Source organism: Dicentrarchus labrax, unplaced genomic scaffold, assembly GCF_905237075.1.
Source record: "Dicentrarchus labrax unplaced genomic scaffold, dlabrax2021, whole genome shotgun sequence".
NCBI classification, from domain to species: domain Eukaryota; kingdom Metazoa; phylum Chordata; class Actinopteri; family Moronidae; genus Dicentrarchus; species Dicentrarchus labrax.
In genome coordinates this window covers 34,550,498-34,573,988 of record NW_026136720.1, presented here as the reverse complement: position 1 = coordinate 34,573,988, position 23,491 = coordinate 34,550,498, and positions in this window count along the sequence as shown.

Sequence of the window (23,491 nt, the reverse complement as noted above, 5' to 3'; positions counted from 1 at the left end):
GCTGCAACAATCCTCCAAAAACCAGTACTTGTACTCGTTGAGCCTGGTGTCTCCAGCAGGCAGCGAAGAGTTAACTCCGACGCAGTCATTAGCCTACATGCTGTACATGCCTGCGTGCCGTCAGCTGTTTCTGAGGAAGCATCGGCCTGAGCAGGTTCTGCTTTTGTTTGCCAGCGGTGAAATGTGGCTGAACCAGCAGTGAGTCAGCACGACGACTCCCTCCGACACAAAGACACAAACTGTCTGTCACACGCTGACAGCTCCAGTTCGTTGAGTGTGAGATCATGGTGTGCGGCGGCTGTCAGACGGCCCGTAGGCGTCTTTGAAGAAATCAAATGAGTCGCCGTTTGTTGTGTCAGCTGGAAGCTAAAAGGTCAAAACAGAACAGTTTGACTTCAGGGGAACGAGTTTGAGTCTTATCAGGTCAAAGTTCAGCAACGTCTTCATCAGTTTAAAATCTGTCATAAACAACCGGCAGCAGGTGCTTCTCGAGCAGATCCGACCACTGAACGTGTGAACTAAGCTCTCAGTAAATCCCACTTCCTGTATGTAATTACCTTTGAAGAGTGTTTTCCCTCCAGTGAACAGGATGTTCTGTGTGTCTGACGTGATGTGAACACTGAAACTAACCAGGTGTGTTTCGCTCGAAAGGCCAGAAGTGTTTCTGTCACACTGAACTGGTTTCTCACAGCTGCTCGACCACAGTTCTACAGAGCTTTGATATTCACAATCAATCTCAACCCCTGTTTACACCCAAAGCTCCAGAGTGTGACACTGAGGAGGCTCTACTGTCAGAGATATTCACCGGTATGTGGTCAGCAGTGTTTAATCACCTGATAATAAGAATAGATGTGTTTTTGTTACCTTAGAAGTTGACGTTTTTATCTCCTACGGCCTACACACTTACAGTCTGAGCTGTATTTAAATGGTTGCAATCTGCCACTGACGTTCTTACAGCGCTACCTACAGCATGGGTCAAAATCAAAACATACAAAACTGAGCCAGACGTCACCAAACTCACTTCCTTGTTTCCAGCTGTGAAGCTGCAGACACATTCAGCCTCACACTCTTTTTTTATAGTTATTTTTTTGGGCCTTTTCATGATAGAGACAGCTGGAGGTTGACAGGAAAGGGGGGTAGAGAGAGAGGGGATGACACGCAGCAAAGGGCTGCAGGTCGGATTTGAACCTGGGCCGCTGCAGCAGCTCCGTATATGGGTCGCCAGCTCTGCCGACTGAGCCAACCTGGCGGCCCAGCCTCAAACTCTCAAGCCTCTTTGGCCTCTTTGAACGCTTCGAACTGTTGATTTTATTCTCACTGGAACAAATTGCCTTTGATTTTTAATGAATTATTTTAAATCACAACTATTTTTGCAATATTCACTTTTTCCTGCAATTTCAGTGCAAAAAAAAAAACCTAAAAACATTGTGATTTTTTAGAAAAGCTGCCATGAAATCATTTATTATCAACAATCCCATAAAAACAGTCTGTTCTGATGTTACTGACGGAAATATCCTTCAGTCACTGGGAAAGGAAGCTCTGGGTTTGGATTAAAGAGCAGTGAACCTTGAGATGATCCACACCCAGTGGGTGCTGTGGTCGCCCCAAGAGGAGAGGTAGAGCCCGATAGGAGCCAATAAACATACATGTGTCCTCTGGATTGGATGATTCATTAGGCTGATCTCACATATCTGAGGCTGTTTTCATCTCTGTGTGACTGTTTCTGTTACTGTTCTCCACCTTCTCAGTGTTTATCTTATCTTTTATCTACTTTCCATTTATCAATATTTATTGAAATACAGACGAGGAGCAAAACTACAGACTACAGTCAATATTATTATTTATAAAAACATCTCAAAAAGTCTTTTATTAGCAAAGATTCATAAACACTTATTGGATCGCAATAAAATGTGTTTCAGCTGATAAAATAACACACACACACACACACACACACACTCTGGTTGTTGTGCAGCTCGGCCGCTTTAAGACGAGCAGAGAAACTAATTCCAGGCACGTCGGCCTGCGTGGTGGATGAATGGTCGGCCTTGTTGGAGAGAGACGCAGGAGAGGGATAATGGAGTGTGTGTGTGTGTGTGTGTGTGTGTGTGTGTGTGTGTGTGTGAGTTTGTGTGAGTGAGTGTGTGTGTGGATACGACATAAAATAGTAAAAGTGCATTGGCCTTTTCAAATGAGTGACGACTCAGGAGGCTGTATGACCCCTCTCACACACACTGTTAGGACCAAGGACGAGTGTGTGTGTGTGTGTGTGTGTGTGTGTGTGTGTGTGTGTGTGTGTGTGTCTGTGTGTGTGTGTGTATCTCTGTGTGTGTGTGTGTGTGTGTGTGTGTGTGTGTGTGTGATCTTATTGTACCTTCGGGGACACGTTTCGGGACAGTTAATTGGGGACGGGTTGTCTAAGAGTGGACAAACGCTGTGTACTCAGTAAAAAGCAGGTTTTTGGGTCAGTGGTTGGAGTTAAACTAATAAAACTTATTATCAATAAAACAGGAAAACAGAATTAAATAAATATGAACTTAGAAACTAAGTGAAATGATTTCAACAGTTGATTGTAATGTTGCTGCTCCTGATAACGTCACCCAGTTGTTTTATGTAACAACTGTCGAACTGGACTTACATATTTATTCTCACTAACTTTGAGGGATTCAAACTGCGTCATTTATTACGAGTTGGGACGGACATGGAGGAGCTCCCCTTTAATCAAACTGTCCATCACAGTTTAATAAACTGTATAAACAGTTTCCAACTTGTTTGATCAAAGAACCTTGAAAATAAATAAAATATAAGTTAAACCTGAATTGAACTGATGGAAGCGATGAATGTCAATGTCCCTTTAAATGACACAATCTCCTTTTATTGATGTCGTTTCTCGTATGTTTCACAGTATTCATCCATCATTGAACCAGCAGACACATCTGACTGCACAACACAAACATCTGTTTTAATCTGATTGCGGCATCGATTCCAGGAAAGCAGAGTGAAGATCCATATCTGCCCGTTAACGCTGCAGCCTTTCAGCTGATTAACTGCCTGTACATCACTTTGTCACAGTGTGGTTACACAATCCGGATCCTGTGCGCTTCGTTACGTTCATTAAATCCGTCAAACCGACGTCTGCCCCGAACCTCTGCCTCTGTTCTCTCATGAAGAGGAAAGCATCCGGACCGTCTGTTCCCACCAACCCTCGTCCATTAACAGCTGGTTACCGCGGCAACAGCTGCGAGCGTCATCCTCGGTGCAACAGGTCCAATGGAAGAGGCCTCAAACGTCTGTGTACGACGTCGGGCTCACTCTGTGTGCTGTGGAGCATGAACAGGGCCTTTATCATCAGCCTCTTTTAGCTCCTTGTTTTGGTTTCATTTCCTGTCTGGTTCAGTGGAAGTCAGTCCGAGTTTGAGGGTGCTGACGTCACACTAAAGGCTAAATGATCATTTATAGTCTGTTTAATAGTTATTAACAACATTTTACACACATATTTAGAACTCTTTAGCAAATAAATCATAATAACCTCGTCATTATAAGACAGTCGGTATAAGTTTAAACATTGTGAATGAACTAGGACAGACACAGTTAGAGACCAGCTGCTGAACATTATGAGACAAATATCTCCCTCAGGAGTCGGTGGAGACCAAAAACTGAGCTAAAAGAGAGAATATGTGGATGTATAATAATGATAACAATATAATAAATACTGCTGCTATCACAATATGATGCTGGAGGTTCGGGCTATTGAATATAAAAGAGTATAAAGAGTTGGTTATTGTGCACATTATCACACCTGAATGAGCCTGTTGAGCTGCACACTTTCATCACTCCTTCTTTATTACTTTATGTTTCTGTATTCTCTCATTAATAACCTGAATAATAACCTGAATAATAACCTGAACCTGTTTGTGCTGCTGTGGTTTTATTCACCTCATTGTGTCCACTCAGTGTCGCCCTGTGTGTGCAAGTAAAACACTTTAGGTCCCATTTAAATTCATTTTAAATCCTCCATAGTCAGTGAAGGTCCTCTGAAGCAGTGTGTGTGTGTGTGTGTGTGTGTGTGTGTGTGTGTGTGTGTGTGTGTGTGTGTGTGTGTGTGTGTGTGTGTGTGTGTGTGTGTGAGTGTGTGTTGTGTGTGAGTGTTGCAGATTAAGATGAGGAGCTCTTTGGCTTGCACAGCCACGCTCTCATTCGAATGCAAGTGCGTATCTCATTCTGCAGCTCGCCCTGCATTAAATACACCCCCCTCGTTTCACACACACACACACACACACACACACACACACACACACACACTCATACACATTCATACACGTCCTCCATCCTCTGGGAGTCGTGACAGAAATAGCTCTGCGGCTACAAGTTGTTCTCAGGCTCGGCCTCTCAGGAACATCTCTCTCCCTCCCTCCCTCTCTCTCTCTCCCTCTCTCTCTCTCGCTCTCTCAGTGTTGATGATGTAACGTCCTCGCCGTCAGCCCGTCAGCTCGGTGCTGAAATGTGTTGCTCTTTGTTACGTGGGAATAAAAAAACGAAGCTTTCTGGAGGAGCAGACACTTAGTTTGTGTCTCTAAATGTGAAAAAGGTGGAGGAAGAGTTCAGATCCTTTATTTAAAGCTGCAGAGTGAAACACTGAGGCTCTAATGTCAGAAATATAATATTCATAGGTATGTTTACATTAGTGTATAAACACCTGAATGAGCCCCGATTAAAACTACGCCTACATTAGTTCTATTTAAGTGTAAGTTAAGTCAGTATTGTCCATTCCAGGCCACCGTACTCTGCCTGTTGATTGTGTTGTGATTTCTGTCTCCTCCTCCTGAAGCAAACATGAATCAGGTCTCCCTCTTTTAATCTCTCACATTTCCTCCCTCCGTCCCTTTTGTCCGTCCCCTCAGGCTGCTGCTGGTTTCCATTACTGCTGATGACAGAGTGTGTGTGTGTGTGTGTGTGTGTGTGTGTGTGTGTGTGTGTGTGTGTGTGTGAGTGTGTGTGTGTGTGTGTGTGTGTGTGTGTGTGTGTGTGTGTGTGTGTGTGTGTGAGTGTGTGCGTGAGTGTGTGTGCAGTACAATAAGTGTGTCCCATCAGCACACACAAAACAAACCGACTGCTCATCAGGTCTGCAGAAAGGAAACCACTCATTCATTCATTCATTCATTCATTCATTCATTTCCATGTTAATGCCTCTGCTGTTAATTACATGTGATATTAACAGACGTATTTACGTTCGTGTGACTGAATATATATAAACAGCTGTGGAAGAACTCTTCAGATCCTTCATAAAAACAACTAATAACACACTGAAAATACTCCACTAAAGGTAAAAGTCCTTATTTAAAGCTGCAGAGTGAAACATTGAAGAGGATCTATTGTCTGAAATATAATATAATATTCATCGGTATGTTTTCATCAGTGTTTAATGAGCTGAAAATAAGAATCGTTGTGCTTTTGTTACCTTAGAATGAGACGTTTTTATCTACAGAGGGAGCGGGTCCTCTTCTGGTGGAGTCCGCCATGTTCCTACAGACGTTTGGATTCTATAAGGAGTTAAGTTAGCACGACGGATCTCAACACTCAGGAGTCTGTGGATGCTAACACAGCTAGCACAAGCAGCAACACGCAAGATATTCAAACACTTTGCAGACACAACTGAGCTCCGACTGGTCGAGGTCGAAGGTAATCACTGCAGGAAGTCTTTATGGGCTGTTGGAAAAGCAATAAACACAATTTGTCTTCCTGTTTTTTCCCATAAAGAATAAAATACTATAAAATATATTTATCTGAAGGTAAACAATGACACTTTTATAGAATTTGATTATTTCAATTTATTATGGAAAACAAATGTAAAGAACTGCATCGTCTCTGAATCTTATCGTAGCCGATGTATCCGGATACGTATCGGTCTTTGATGGGAGAGCTGCTCACCTTTAGGAGTTTATATAACAGTTTGAAAACCAGTGAAGAGCTTCCTTATTGAGCCTCATTATATGACGTGTACCTTCCGCTGTGACTGCGCCACGCCTCGTGGCCTAAACACGCCGCAGTGTAGAAAAGCATCGGGCTGTGATCCAGGTTCAAACACTGTTCAACCTGCACACACACACTCATTTAAACATGTGCACACACACACAACCATGTGTTTGCTGCTGACGTCCTGTGTTCGCCCCGCCCAGCTCTGACCTACTTGTGCCCGTGAAGCGTGTCGGCTCGGCTCGTAAACAAGCCGTAACGGGAGGGCGTGGCCGCTGGGTGCGCCGACCAAAACAACCGCAGGGAGGGCAGACCGTGACTGAGGCATGATGGGAAACCACGGGCGCGGCAGGACTCCCTAAATATAGAGCAGAGAGAGTGTAACTGAGTGTTTACATGAACCCTGTGGCGGCCATGTTGGAAATACACATAAAGAAGAAGCGAAACCAGACCACAAAGTTTTAAATCTGCCACAAACTGAATGTAAACACTTTGATCCCGGACGATCGTTTGAATCAGAGCAGCGTGTTTGTGTTCAGTCCCTGAATCATTTTACATCTGAACCCCAGATCCAGATCCAGAAAGATCAGAAGGACAGCTGATGCGGGCGGAGGTCAGTTGGAAGACACAGAATACGGTTCCGACGAAGTTCAGCTCCTTGCAACCCGGCGCTGAGTCAGCTAACGTTAGCTGCAGGGCTAGCCGAGCTAACTTGGAGCTAACATTACAATTAACTATTTATATCAACAAGCCAATCAGGAAACTCCATAAATCACCTCGGTACTGCTGTCGTCAAACTGACCTCTGTCCCGTTCATTGGCAACATCCTTTGTGCTGATTTCCTTTGTGTTTTCTACATTGTTTTTTTGGGGTTTGACTGGAGCTCTCTTAACTACATTATCTCATTGCTTCCTCTTCTTCTACAAAGGTATAACTCACCTGACTGGAGAAGTGGCGACACCTAGTGCTCGTCTCAACCAACTCCTAATATTCACTGGATGAAAATGTGTAAAAATGTGGTTAAAATTAGCTCTGGAGTTGATTAAAACCTGACTCTTAGCAAGATAGTTCATCAGTTAGAATATTTTATTATATCTGTTTTGTTTTGAGGCGTTCACTGGCACTCCGACGGGTTTTCAAGGTATTTTAATGAGAAGAAAAATTCCATCAACAAGTGATTAATATTAAGTGACTATGAGTTCTTAAAATGTCTTTGAAGACCATGAGGAGTTCTGATTATTTGGCTTTTCTACAGGATGACAATAATATGATGATTACATGTTGACGGAGAGCAGATTTGGGGAAAAGGTCTGCATGTATTTTATGTAAAATATACAGAGTTTGCAGTTAATCAGTTAAAACGGTCTGCCCGGATCTTTAAACTTCTCCATTTGGCTTCATTTTGTATCAGTGGCGGACTGGCTGAATAATGTATCGTGGGTAATCGGAGCTCTGTGGTATTTCCATTCAAGCAGAAAGTTCCCATATTCCCCACACAGAGCTAACAACTCTCCTGGATCTCTGCCGGCGGATGATCACAGGCGGCTGACTGAGTGAGGTTCACTGAGATCAGAGGATGAATTTAAAAAATCTGAATCTGAGAGAAAAGCTTCAGTCTGGTGGTAATCGGTCTCACACTGTTTCACTGACAGAACAAAGAAACACGTCTGACCATCATTCCCTAAAATAGACCAATGTGAGATATAAAGAGCAGTTTATTCTGAGGCGTAGGACGAGGGTTGTGTACGGTGGGGTAGGTCGAGGAGAGGGATGAAGGAGGTCGACTGGAGTCGTGATGTGGCTACGTATCCCCGGGGGCGAGACTCAAGATGAGGGCACGTTACTTGGATGGAAGAATTAACCCAAATATCTTTGAGGGTGGTAGGAAATCGGAAACCCAGCAAAGACCCACTTGAACTCTTCACGGCTGAGGTTCAAACCCAGAGCCACAGTCTCGACCACTGACGGTGTTTTTCCACCAAATTAGCTCTGGTTCTTGAACCAATTCTTGGATCCCTGCTGCAATCTAACGAACCAGCCGACGTTTCAACCAGTTTTGAGGGGAATCATTGTAATCAGATGCATCATCAACCTTCTATGTTTTTGGTTCCAGCTGCGAACCAACATTTTGGGTTCAGAACTGATTTATTTTTGGTTGAAATGGCGTGAACGGTTCAAAACTAGGTGCTTGAACTGGAACAGTATGGAGAGAATTCTGTTCCTTTATTATTCAATCAAATAGAATAGATTTGAAACCAAAAAAGAGATTTGAGAGCAAAAAAGAGTAAGTGGCAATCAAAACATTTTTTTTTGAGATCGAAACAGAGAAGGTTGCAATTGAAAAAGAAATATGAGAGAACATATTTCTTCAACTTCAATCAAAACTAATGTTTGTAAGTAAAAACATACGACCATTTTGCGTCCTCTTTGCTTGCAAATTCAAAAGTTTTGCTTGCGAATTTAACTGCACTTGATGGGCGGGGCCTACGCTGGTGGACAAGAGAAGAGTTTCTATTGGTTGGTTTGACCTGGCTACGTCTTCTGCATTACACCCACTTCTCCATTGTGCTGTGCTGCTTGGAGAAGCCTGTTGCTCTTGAAACGTTTCCCATAAGTAATGAATTGCGCTATATATCGTTGGCTACAGCCTGCCGTACATTCACAACAACAACAACAACAACAACAACAACACAAGTAATGAATTATAATGCCCTGCTGCTGCAAGCACACTGATTAGCAGCAACATGGTTGTCTCTGCTAGTCACGGCCTGAGCAGAGTATCCTAATGAGTGAGTGAATTACAGGGAGGCGTATACAACAAACACACGTGGCAAATAATTTAACAAATTCACGCACATATTTCTAACCAGCCAGCATTACTGGTCTATACAGGAGCAGCTGCGTCAGACGGTCCGACTTAAATGACACTGAATGATGCTTCTGACCTCAGAGATGTACAATGTGTAGGCTACAGAAGAGAAAAGCAAATTTCAGCACCACTGATCTGTATAATCAGACCAAAAGACATGTCCTGTGATTTGAATTATTCGCCACGTGTGTTTGTTGACATTAGAACAGCTGTAGCGAGAACGGGAGCCGGGAGGAGTAGCGGCAGCCCGCTACACAGTGGAAACTGGCACCGCGTTCAGCGGTAGTTTAGTAATCCACGGTAGTACTGTTGTGTAGGAACCGTGACGTTTTGGCACCGCGAGTACCATGCAACACTAAATGTTTCAATCACAGCCCTACGTTGTATACGCCTCCCTGTAATTCACTCACTCATTAGGCTACTCTGCTCAGGCCGTGACTAGCAGAGACAACCATGTTGCTGCTAATCAGTGTGCTTGCAGCAGCAGAGCATTATAATTCATTACTTGTGTTGTTGTTGTTGTTGTTGTTGTTGTTGTTGTGAATGTACGGCAGGCTGTAGCCAACGATTTATAGCGCAATTCATTACTTATGGGAAACGTTTCAAGAGCAACAGGCTTCTCCAAGCAGCACAGCACAATGGAGAAGTGGGTGTAATGCGGAAGACGTAGCCAGGTCAAACCAACCAATAGAAACATTAGTTTTGATTGAAGTTGAAGAAATATGTTCTCTCATATTTCTTTTTCAATTGCAACCTGTTCTGTTTCGATCTCAAAAAAAAATGTTTTGATTGCCACTTACTCTTTTTTGCTCTCAAATCTCTTTTTTGGTTTCAAATCTATTCTATTTGATTGAATAATAAAGGAACAAAATTCTCTCCATAGAACAGAGACGCTTCATTGTTGGTGGAAAAGGCCTAACAGAGGAGTGAGAGGAGACGAACGGGGTTTGGAGAGGTTTGCGAGAGAAAAGTTAGACACACATAAAGCACAGATTGGATTAGTGAGAGGTGGCGTGGTCCTGTTCCTCAACTTTAGTTATAATAACTTAATTTAAATGTACAATATATAATTACTGACCACCAGGGGGTCTAGTCATCTAGTCTGCTGATGTGGTGAAGCAGCGTGGGATCATGGGAGTTGGCTAATGCCAACAGGTCCCAGGTTACAATATGAGCCGAGCTGCTGCTAACGTTATCGAGAGGCAAAGACTTTTTTTACTGTTCTTCCTTGGTTAGTGGGCAGTGCACGAGACAAGCGCATAAATGCTGCCGATTGGCTGAGGTTGAGTAAAATTTCATGGTCAGCCAATCAGAGGTAGAGTTGGGCAGGTGTTCGAAAGCACCCATAGTCAGACACACAACGAACAACACAAGCGAGTCAGTCAATGAGAGACAGGTATGGCGAGCCCAAATAATGAAAAAGTAGCCTTCTCTAAATGGAAGTATCTGTTATTTATTTTTGGTATAGTGCTTAACAAGCATAATTTAATTTTGCCCAGTTGTGGACTGTTGAGGGACAATAAATAAATAATAAATAAATATCAAAAGTTCCAAAACATCTATTGTGTTATTTGTATGGATCCACTATATAAACATAATATCTACATACATGGCATTTGATTGGAGGCTAGTTTCACTTTGTCCCACAGCAACATTAAAATAGTTTAGACTTGTGTACATTGTTTCTGTTAATAATGTATTAAGTGTCCATCTCATTATAATATTCAGATTTATCATAAATAATTGAACATGCACATGTATTTTAAGTTTTGTTAAAGAGGGGTGGAGGTGGGGTCACATTGCAGCATTTAAAAATGTACTTGAAAGTAACTCAATAGTTGCTTTCTGAAGTAACTAGTTACTTTTATAATTTGTAGCTGAGTAACTAATTTAGTTACTTTTTGGAAGAAGTAACTAGTAACTGTAACTAATCACTATTTAAAAGTAACTTACCCAACACTGGATATGACGCCATTGATGATAGATTATTGATTTAATCACCTGCGTAAAGAACATAGCTGTGGACAGTTTAATGCAGAAATGTTACAGATTAGAGCTTTAATGTTGGTTCTCATCTCCTCTCTCTGTTAGCCTGACGTTGCAGTGGCTCTCGAGGATTCTTGGACCTTCAATGAGACTGTGGTTTGTTTTTAGTCGGGACCACTATCCAACTTTATCTAAGTAGCATCAAACTGAAACTCAGTATCACAAAAGTCGCACACATGAGTCATTTCTTGACTACTTGAGGCCATTGGACGGCTCCCACAGAGTGTAGAGACGTATTCAGAAGAACAACAAAGGCCTTTGTGACTGTTGGTAAAACTGATGTTTCGGTTGGAGACCGCAGTCTGTGCCGCTGTGTGATTCCAGGGAAATATGAGCGCAGGAAAAAATGAAGTTGAGTCACATTTTTCCTGTGTTTAACCAAACATGAAGTTCAAGCAGTCAGTGGAAACTGCAGCTTTATTCCTCCACGCCGGCCAAGTGGGTCACACGCGCAGCGTTTATTAGACCGTTAATACAGATTTCTCACACTCATTCACAGTCTGACGCCAACGACAATGATTCAGTCAGCAAAGACATCATTTAAATATTTAAAGTCCAGGTGAAATTAAAAAATACCTATTTAACCCTATAAGATGAGATCATTGCATATTCGACAACGTATGCCAAACAATGTTCAAAATAAATACAGTTCTTTGAATTAATTCCAATAATGTTGTCTTACCGTTAAACAAAAGGTGACCCGTGCTTGTTTAAACAGAACTGATTTCAACCAATAATACTCTGAATTTTGTCTTTCTATCTCAATTATGACTCAATTAATCTCATAATTTGAATTTGTATCTAAATTATGACAATTTCTTTATATTTTAATGTTATAATATTGTCTTTTAATCTCAATTATGGCTTTTTATGCCATAATTATGACAATTTTTCAAATCATTTCGTATTAATCTCATAATTCTCGTTTTGTGATATGAGATAAAACGTCATAATTATGAAAAAGATAAAATTCTGTGATAAATTTCAACTTTTTATCTGATAATTTTGTCTTTCTATCTCATTATTTTGACTTTACGTTACAGGGAAGTTACAGTAAAATCACGTAGTAATCGTCCATCGTACAGCGTCCTCTCTCTCTGACGCTGAGGTGGACCCGAGCTCCACGTAGTTTCACTTTTTTTTCCGTTTGGGATCCAGCAACTGGATCCTTCTGAGAGAAGCCGAGCCGTCGCTTCACATGGTGTCGGGTCTCCGCCATATTGAATCCGAATGGGAACGGCAGTGTTGGTTTACGCTCTTTCCTTCAATAGCGGCGGGACAATGGGAGCGGGACAGGCGAGAGGCCTGGGCTGCCCTGGATACACAGAGGCGAGACAGACAGGGCATTGAAGAGGATGAGGATCCATCAGAAACCAGTGCCGCTTAATGTGAACGTCTCGGGTTCAGTGTCTGGAGAAAAGGCTCCTGGTTGGTAACCGTAGACAGGAAGCTTTGTGGAAGTCGCAGCGTCTTTATGCCGCAGAACAAAATGCTGCAGTGTGGAGCCGAGCTGACAAAACACCAAACGGCATCATGGGACGCCAAACCGGCTTCTGACTGACCTCATTCTGACTGTTAGAAGCTGGACTTAATTTTGATCCTAGATGATTCTGCAGAACTGCTCAGTGATGATGTTTGAAAGGTCCAGTGTGTAACATTTAGGAGGATCTGTAGAGCGCTAATCCCTGAACTGAGTTAGCATTTTAGCTCCTCCAGGTTCCCTCCCCTCGAAGTCAGTGTGATTTATAAAGTAGATGTTTGATTAGATGATGAAATAAAGTCCGATGTTAAAAGAAGCTTAAGAGATTTTTCACGTTTTGTTCTACGTCAGTAAATACGCTACCTGTGAATTTTGAAGCTTTAACGTGTCTTAAAAAAGGCGGTTGCTAACAAGCAGCTAATGTTCCTCCAGGAAGCTGCAACAACTCTTTAGCTTTCAATCTCTTAATTGAGTTAACATAAACATTTTTTATTATCAAGGCTACGTTTTCATCTTATTTCATAATTATGTTAATTATTTTATCTCATAATTTCGACATTTTAACTTTGTCCTCCCAGAGTCAGAGTCCTGGTCGGAGCCACTGTTAATCGGCTGCTGAGCCCGGCTCTGGTGCTCATTGTGGTACTTGGAGCTCGCAGTCCGGGTACGAACAGACCCTGTAGCCAGCTAGTGGCAGTGGTAAGTACTGATACACTCTTCTGGAGTTTGACATTGTTTTTGTTTTTATCCGACTAATGAAAAGTTTGCCAACTAAGACTCTTCTCATCGGTGCAGCAGTCCTATATTTAGGTAACTAATAGCACTGGAAGGTTTGCGGTGTTGGTTAAACTCTTATAAAAACAGCAGCATGGTTGCACACAAGTAATGAACAGTCTGAACTTGAGTCTCGGATGTTTTTGTGTGTTTGCTGTGAACGCCGAGGGTCTGAGCTCAGATAACGATCAGCGTCGGGAAGACGGAAACCAGCACAGAAGTGGCGACGACCTCTTCTTCTGCTGCCTTTTCCTGTAATTGTCCCCCATTGTTTAAAGACAGAAACTTCTGAGTGAACAGATGAAGGTCTGGAGGAGCAGCTGGTCACCTGCTGTCAGGGTGGCAATGGCAGGAAATCCACCATAAACACTCGCTCTGTGCTCAACGTTAGCGCTCCGCATCCCAGAGGACTTCTGACTGATTGGAAAAGCATTTTTCCAGATGTTTTTTTTTTTTTTTTGTTGTTTCAAACAAACCATTCATCCCAACACAATGAGGTCATCCACTGTTCTGGCTCTCCAAACAGGAATCACAGTTCAGTTGGGCTGCAGCGTTTTGTGGACGGATGTGAACCTTTCCCCTCCCTGACAGTGACATCAGCCGAGAGCGGGAACCTGGATGATGTTTAATGACGTTAACGCACCCTAATGCAGCGGTTCCCAACCTGGGGGGTCGCAAGGCCTTCTTGATTTTAAGGCACGCTATAAAACTTTAAAAATATCCACAGTAGGCCGATATTCAGCATTTCTTTTATTTCTGTAGAGAAAACTAAATGAAACTGTTTTTTTTTTAACGTTTAGTAAGTTCATTTAACTTTAAATTAAATAATTTTCTAAGTTAAACAAACATTCTTGATCATGTAAGTTCAGTCATTTTAAGTGACAAGGACTTCATTTAGAATTTTCATTTGCATAGTGAAAAAAAATTGGATCAGGAATGTTTTCTAACTTAAAATGTAACTAATCACATTACAGTGTTTTATTTAATATCTGAACTTTGCTGACCTGAACACAAGCTGTATTAGAATAATCGAGGATATTGGTAAAAAAAGGCAGCATATAAAGTCCGAATGATTGTTAGAAATAAAAACAAACATAATACCGACAGAGAATTGTATAAAAATATCAGAATAACTCATCTGTGATCAATAATCTGCTTAGAATTGATCCAAATTGCTCATTTTACACAAACTAAGAGCAGTTATTGAGTTCACTGTTTATTGTGCAGGTAATCAGCTGTTCTGTGTTTGTTGAATATTGTCAGTTTACTGACTGATAAAGTGTCCCTGAAGGCAACAGGTTGCATTAACCTGCCCTCAGTTTCCTCATTGTCTCACCACCTCTGTCCTATTAATATCTGACTGCAGAGCTCCAGTTCAACAGTTAAAGGTTAAACTCCAGCAGGTAAACAGTGACGGAATCGCTCTCGGGAACGCACATTAAAACCGCTCCTTGAGCCGCCATTGGCTGGTTGCCAATGATGTCATGCAATGGCGAGATGACTCATCACTGTGGTTGGTGGCCTGAGACGTTGATGCAATCATGTCAAGAGTTCATTAACAAAATGTCAAAGTCATTCAAAGTCCATGGGATTAGCAAAGGAGACTGGTGGGCCCATAGAGCCCAGTTTCATTCAGATATCTGGAGGTCAGAGGTCAAGAGATACCTGGACATCGACATGCCCGTTTTTACTTTGGAGTGTTATTAAGCCTCCTTCCCGACATGGCTGGTACCAACGGGTGCGTTAGGTCTTGTAGTTACCATAGTGCATCCATTCCAGCCTCACAGAGCTGCTGGCGGCTGCAGACTCTCTGATAAAAGGCTTCCACAGGTTTTCCAGCTCAGCGAGCAGCTAGTTTTCATCTGACTCTCCAATGTGGCAACGTCTTTGTTGTTTCCTGCTGCCCTTCAAGGAACAGATCATTCATATTAGTTCTTGGCTCCGCGCCCTCATTGTAGTGTAGACGAGGGAGGTTTGTCTTGGCACGGCGAGCTGCTGGCGGGCGGGAGGCGGGGGGGGGCTCACTCAAACAGTCGGCCTCCTGCCAGGCAGCCCTCACCTCAGCTGCTGTGCTCCAATCACCTGCTTCTGTGCTGAAGGAAACAGGAAGTCGGACAGAGATTGAGACCAAGGTCACACACACCTCCCACCGACAGGCCGTCAGTCTGCAAAGCGATGTGCTCAATCTACTTGAAGCTGGCATATTAATCGTTCCTGTTGGGGGTGCAAACACAAAGAAAACTAAAAGCCCACGGAGGTATAGTTCTCAGAGAAGCTACCCACAACTTGTTCACTGCACGCTAACATTAACCCTGTTAGCATCCTCGACAATAAGAGCAAGGAAACTGAATATTTAGTCGCTGGTGAACAAGCAGCATGTTTCAGTGAGGTCATTCGGTTCTTCTGCCAAGTCAGCAGTGAGACGGGTCGATTCTGCCTCGTCCTCGCCGGGCAGCGCGGCTCGCCGATGAGATCAGAGGTTACGTAACCGAATCATCACTTGATCTCCTCTGTGAAGCGAGATGACACGGCGGCTCATCGCCAGCGCCGTGACAATACAGAGCAGTGTGTGTGCTGACAGGGAGAGGAAAACCTCCCTCCTCCTCCTCCTCTTCCTCTGTAAACACTAATCCCCGCTGTCTCCACCCGCCTCGCTGTCTCCACCCGCCTCGCTGCCCTGCTTTCCGTCCACGTTTATAACCTGGATTCTGCAGCTTACTTCCTTACATCATCGATTAATCCGTCTATCGTTCTCTCCATTAATCGATCGGTTGATGATCAGGTGACGTCCTGTAGAGCAGTGGCTTTCAAACTGAGGTCCGGGTACCAACAGGGGTCCTAGAGTGGGCCGTAGGGGGTCATGGATTTTATCATATTGATTGAAATTGGTTGTTTACGGAAGAACGCGTCACATTTTGTTTTACAGGAAGAAAAAAAAAAATGATTTTAATACAAAAATACACAAAAATGAATTTCTTTGTGTTTGTTTACATAAATTTAATCTAAAAATGTTAAAAAGACCTTTTTTACTTCATCTTGACTGTTGCTTGTACTTTTGTATCTCTAACAGAAGCGGTATATAGATGCATTATTTTGTGATGTATTATTAAAACACACTTTAAATTCCACCAGGACTAAAATCTGAAGGAAACAACTGAAGATATTTTATTTGCTTAAACAAGAAAAACTGTCAAAAATGAGTCTTTAGGACTAAATAATAAATGTTTTGTTAATGATTTACATTAGTTTGAAGATGAAATATATGCACAGTGTATGTACTTTAACTGAAGTGTTAAGCTCAGTACAACTTCACATGTTGGGGTTTTATTTTGGTAGCGTTCTTACGTCGGCGCTCTCTCTCTCTGCCGTCTCCAATTAGAGCACCGAGTCATGGGGTTGCACAATAGCTGAGCTGCGTAATCACATAAAACCGGCTTATCTGTCTCGCCAAGGGCACCCAGTGTACTCTGACCCACTGTGTGTGTGTGTGTGTGTGTGTGTGTGCAGAGATAAGCAGTCTGAGTCCAGATCCATTAGAAGGAAGTGAAATGGATCAGAAAACAGGTGTTAGAGGAGAACCAGAGCAGGTAGACGATCAGGTAGCATTAAAGGTTCAGTCTGTCATTAAACTGTCAGCAGCGTTCAGCGAGCTTCATTCTGGGCGTCGGCCAACAAACGACTGACGATCATATTTAGAATAACGTTACTTTCTGTAATGTTCCTGTATTTTATCTGGACCGTTAGCTCCATGCTAATAACTATTTTACAAATCACCCATCAGCCAACAGCACGAAGCAACCGACACCAGACCCACAATGCAACGCCAGACCCACAATGCAACGCCAGACCCACAATGCAACGCCAAGACCAGAGCCCGTCTACGGAGAGCCTGGCCTCTCCCCATAAGGTCCCATTGTACCGAATACTGGTTGCAGTTCCAGCAGAGGTCCACTGGGGGCGCTCTCCCATCAGTGCAGAATGAATGGGAGCAGATGGAGCTAGACGGCTACATTTGTCTCTTTCACCTGATTGTGGTTGAGAGATCTCAGATGTGATTGTAGTTTTTAAAGTTCAACATGGGTTATAGGTCGAAAGCTGAATGAACGAGTTCTGATGTCCTTTAGATTTCTTACAGGACGAGTTGTTGTTGCCCATAACGCGCTAGCATTCTGCTAATGAACGCTGATTGGTCAGTGAAGGACTGATTACGACCAGAGATCCTGCTTGATGGCATCGTGGCATCCGAAGCGGGACCACAATGTTAAGGCGGATTTTTTCGCCCAAGTTCTTTTTTTTAACACAGAAACTTTTTTGTGTTGCTGGTACTTTTATCTGCCGATCGTTACGTCTGTGTCGTCGATGCCTCGAGAGAAAAGGAAGCACAAAGAGACTCGAGGCTCGCCGTAAAGCGGTATCTCTGTACGATGTGTGTGACGTCACTGACATTTTAAAGACTTTTTAAAGAAAATAAGTGACTCTAAAGAATCTAACACCCAGCAGTGTGTCATTACTAGACAAACAATGATATCCTGAGAGAAGTGGATTGTGAGGGTATAGCTCCATAGAGCTCCATTCATTCTGCACTCATCCTGTGAGCGCCCTCACATGGAGCCAGAGGGGAACTGCAACAGTTCAGAACCCGGAAGTTTACTGAGAGTGGAAGTTCTCCTTATTATTATTATTATTATTATTATTATTATTATTATCAGACGTTCTCTGACACCAGTTAGCTTAGCTACAGTTAGCTAGCTGCCTCGCATCACTCTCGGCTAGTAGAATTAGCAATAATAATAAAATAATAATAATAATAATAATTTAAAAATAATAATAATAAAATAAAAATAATAATAATAAAATAATAATAATAATAATAATTTAAAAATAATAATAATAAAATAAAAATAATAATAATAAAAAATAATAATAATAATAAAATAATAATAATAATAATAATTTAAAAATAATAATAATAAAATAAAAATAATAATAATAATTTAAAAATAATAATAATAAAATAAAAATAATAATAATAAAATAATAATAATAATTAAATAATAATATTAATAATAAAAATAATAATAAAATAATAATATTAATAATAATAATAATAATAAAATATCAAACAATAATCAATTTAGCTAGCTAACTGACAGTATTTTGCTACGTTAAGCTAACAGCACAATCAGACACTAGCTTAGCATTAATGTTAGCTTTGACTTTGGACTCTTGGTGTTGTGGACACACACACACACACACACACACACACACACACACACACTCACACACACACACACACACACACACACACACACACACACACACACACACACACCATAAAGATAACCATATGCAAATAACCAGACAAAGGACAATGATGCTGGTTGCAGAGATTCAAACACACATCTGCCTCCAATGACTGCGATCAGATAAACGTCCTGGCGAAAGGATCCAGCAGCAGAAATGGAGGGGGGGGGATTCATGTGCTAGACACCATAAAACCGCTTCCTGCGGCTCAAGGACTCGGGAGGGACCGCGGTTTTACAAGCCTCCCGAAATGAAACAGACGAGTGTTTGTAAAACGAAGATCAAATGTAGCTTCCTGGACCGCCGCTAACGTGCTAATCGGACTGTCGTTGAGTAGCTGGAAGGTGGTCAGGTGACGGTCGGCGTCGACCTCGCTGAAACCCTTCGACTGCTTCTATCTGACGGAGGCTGCGTGAGATAAAAACTAATTTACTGGAGCGCAAAGGCGACAACAGCCCAACAGTTTATAGAAAATGAGCTCAACTTTAATGCAGCAGTAAAACGCCATCGAGGAGCAACTCCCTCTAATACTCGACCGGCGGCGGCTTCGTTTGATGGCACTGCCGCTGCTGCCGGGGGGGGGGAACCTGCGGGTTTTTGGGTTCGAGGTTTTTTTGCCGGGACGTTACGTAAAGCCGTCATTATTTGCAGCTTCTCGCTCCGGGGCCCTCGGTTACATCACGGCTGAACTTTACCGTGTGGCACCGATGTTATTTCTGGCAAAAGCACCTGAATAGAGAAGGGTTGGCGCCGCAGACAGGAAGAGAGGGAGAGAGGGAGAAAGAGAGGGGGGAGAGAAAGGGGGGAGAGGGAGAGAGGGAGACGTTGGCCCAGAGCAGGAGGCCGTTAAAGCTCCCTGCTGATGAGTTTTGCAGACGCTGTCGGAAAGAGTGAAGACGGAAAAAGTGGAGTCAGTTTGGAGCGAACTGCTTTCACAGATTGAGATTTTCTTTTGAACCCTGACGGTCTTCGCTGGGCCTCGTCTGCGGTCTGGAAACCGGCGAGAGGAGCTGGCGAGGCGGGAACGGATCTCGTTCTCTGGTTGTTGTTTTTTTTTTTTTTTTAACGTTTCGTTCTTCCAGGGAAATTCCGATCATTTCCCCTCCGGAGGCCTGAGCTGCTCCCTCCTCCCGACACTCGGCTTTATTTGGAGAGGCGGGTTAGACTCTCTGTTTGACCCCCCCCAATACACACACACACACACACACACACACACACACAGAATCCCCATCATGGCTGCAGATGTGGCACATCTGGCTCCAGGAGTGAGTCATTTTTCTTGGCTCAGTCTGATGTTTCTGCCCCCCCCCTCTCTCTCTCTGCCGCCATGGCAACTGACGAATGTTTGGCATGAAGTTCTTGGCATGGTGCCGGGCGAGAGAGCGAGAGAGAGCGAGAGAGACCTGGAGTTAAAGTGTATAAACAAAACAGAGGTGGGCGGGGCTTCGGCCTTGGCGGCGGTCCAGTTCGACCATAAAGCTGAGTCTGAATCGAGGCCTCTGGCAGAACACAAAGCTGTGTGCGACACCGCCGCCGCCACCGCTTGGCAGCCGCCGCGTTTTCCCAGCAGCCCTTGCCTTGGCAGCGGGCCGACCTTTCCCTGCAGGCCTGCAAAGAGGATTAGGACTGGGGGCGGGGAGGACAGTGGGGGAGGGGGGGGCGAAGGGAAAAAGAGAGCCTTGTTGTTTTTCTCTTGTCTCCCAGTGACATCACCGCCGCTCTGATTCCAGATGCGATGGCGTCCAGAAGTGTTTTTCCCCGGGTTTATTTGACTTGGACGTCCATTTTATGAACGTCGGGTTGCTGGTTCTCGGGGCGATTGTCTGTGTGTGTGTGTGTGTGTGTCCAAAATGGAGCCTCCTGCAGTCTGCAGTATCAACAACAACAACAACAACAACAACCGGGCTGCTGGAGTTTATAACCTTAAACCTGCTGCACATCGAGTCCTAAACACTGAATGATTAAACACGGACTCCCTGACGTTACCCATTGTCGCCATCTTGGCGGCCCTGACTCCGCAGCGTGAATATATATAATATATAATATATTAATATATATAATATAATGTAAAGGGTTGTAATAGGTGGCCTTATGGAGACTCACTGCTGGAGCCAGTCTCTAGTGGCCGTTAGAGGGACTGCAGTGTTTCCACGCAGCGATTCAGAGGCTGTTTGTTTGATCCGTCCTTGTCCGATCACCTTGTTGTTCCCAGCACTTATAGATTGAATCTGTACGGAGGATCTATCAACCGATCAGTCAGCCGGTTCCTGGGTCTTTACGGGAAGGTGGACCGGCTCATCTGATGGGGACGCTTCCAGGCTGGGAGGGGTTCCAGCTCTGTGCAGGCTGCCGGCATGTAAATGAGCTGGAGATGTGTTTGTGGAAATGGTAAACAGACGGCTGCTGGTGGCGTGCCAACAGTCCTGCAGCTGGAAGAGAAGCAGGAGGAAAAGCAGCAGCGGCGTCTCAGTTAACAGGAAGCAGTTCATTACCGGTGATATCGGCACAATAAAGCTCATCCACAGACTTCAAGAGCCCGTCTGATGAAGTTTGAGCTGTAATTATCTGACTTACTGTCATCAAACACAACAACGCTGCTGTTAATATATATAATATATATATATATATATTATTGTATATTATATAATATATATTAACAACGTCTCAACTTGCCCAAATGTTTAAATTCAGGCTGAACGTTCAAAGTGCTGAGATTGATGCAAACTCATCATTCACAGGAGTTTATGCTAGTTGTTGCCAACCTTCTACTTAACGGACCCATTTTCTATCATTAACAAACTGACTCAGTGACATATTTTATTCATCTTATATTAAAACTGAACAACAAACCCAAACAGTGAACTCTGTAAAACCAGAGATTTGGATGAATTATGAGCAGATTATTTCCTGTTTTATACAATTCTCTGTTTGTATTATGTATTTTTTATCATTTGTAACAATCATACAGACTTAATAATCTTCTTTTTTTAATAAATGTTGTTAACTTTAAAAAAAGCTGATCTATAGTCCAATTGTGTATATTTTAAAAGTTTTCTTACGACCCTTAAAAATCAAGAAGGCCTTGCGACCCCCCGTGAAGCTGTGGCGACCCCTAGTGGGGGCCCCGACCCTCAGGTTGGGAACCACTGACCTAAAGTTATTATCAGACGTGAAGCAAACTTATTTTCCCGTAGCCCGTGAACTGAATTCTCCGAATCGGTCAGGTCTACACATCCAGCCTATAAACCATGTTAATCAAACACTTTCACTTTCAAATAAAATCACAACCACGCACGCCACAGAGCGAGCGAACGCAGCGTCCCATAACCACCGACCACCTGACTGTGTGTGAGCGAGTGATGTCCTGTACTGTCAATAAAACTCTTTAGTTCCTGGTGCTGTTCGGTTCCTTCATTAAGGAGGTCGGTGTCCTTCAGACGCTGCGAGCTGAGAGTAAAGAGCCAACAGACGTCGTTAGTTCATAAAGGTTGTAAATACGGGCCGTTCATTAAGCATCGTGTTGAGTCGGTCCCACCGCGGCTGCGAAGGCTAATCTGTTTCTCTATTTGAGTCTGAGGCCAGTTCTTAATGATCTGGACCGCTGACAGTTGCCTCCGATTGAGGCGAGATAAAACGCAAATTTGTTTTATTTTTTAGCCCCTGAATGCATCATCTGTTCCTCATCATCAAAGCTGCGAGCTCCATTTACCAAACGCTGTGTTTAAAAATTAAACCCGCTTTAACACATCAAAGCTAATTCTACAAAGCTATTTGTTCAATTATTAAGAGGCTCCGCTCGCCGTCTGAAGCTTCCCGCTCCAGCGGGGGGAAGCAGTTCGTGAGCGCCGATAGCAAACAGACGGGCGCCGACTCGTGAGGAGGTTAGACTGTAAACACAACGGGACAAAACAAGAGTTTAATCAAAGTCTCCTGAGTCTGTTTCAACTCGTTCAGTGTTTAATGTGTAGAATCATGAAATCAGTGTGACTGAGTACAGAATAACTTTATTATTATATATATTAAAACTCCAAACCAAAACACTGGACCTTTAATACGCTAAAATACCAAAATCACTCTCGCACCACGAATGAAGGCGTCAACCAATCACATTGTACGGACCCGTGTCTCATGAACTGCCATCACACCGTTAATAAAACTCCTTTCCTGAGGTTTATTGGACCTTTTTTTTTCAGTATTGTTTACATGAAAATATTAATAAAATGTAAATTTACGTGTCTGACGTAAAATAATCATAAATTACTATTTGAAGATATTTTCTGTTTATTTAACAGATTAAAACTGTTCATATATTTTTCTTAAGTATTTTTTGGGCCCCGAATTCAGCAAAAATGACAAAAAGTTATTTTTATAAAAGTTACCGACTGCAGCTTTAAGATCAGAACTCACTTTCTGCTTTAGCGCAGTATCGGAGCCGACAGCCGGTTCTGGTGTCGCTGTCGGTGCCTCCCTCTGCTGAGGGGACAGACTGAGACATTTACTGGGCTGCGGACCTCCACCGTGAGCGCCCCGACGGGGGAGTCAGGTGACCAGAAGCTCTCAGTGATGTCGCTGATGAAGGAACTGGAGGATATGTTCGGGCCCAGTGAGCTCGGTGGACTGAACTGTGACTGTAAGCGGTTAATCATCCCTGGAGCTCCAGTTGACCCCGCCGTCACCTTCCAGCTCTGCCTTTTCCCCGGGCTGATTTCCCATCATGCAGTCTGCCCCCACCCCCCATGTGAAACCGCTAAGCTGAATAAACTGACTGGGTCGACCCCCTGGAGACACGAGGCCAACTCTCCCATCTGAGGCTATTTAAAGCCCCCGCTGATCGGGCAGAACACACTCAGCTGACAGAGCTTCGGTAGCTCGTAGCGCCCTGAGACCGGTTCAGGTTCTGGATCTGGACTCACGGGACGGTTCTGTTCATAATCAGGAGAAGAGTTTGTTTTGTTTACGTCTTTTAACCTGGCTGCTCCAGATGGTTTGTTACACAGAACCATGTGTGAAACTGTTTAAAACAAACCACGGTTCTGTGTAACAAACCA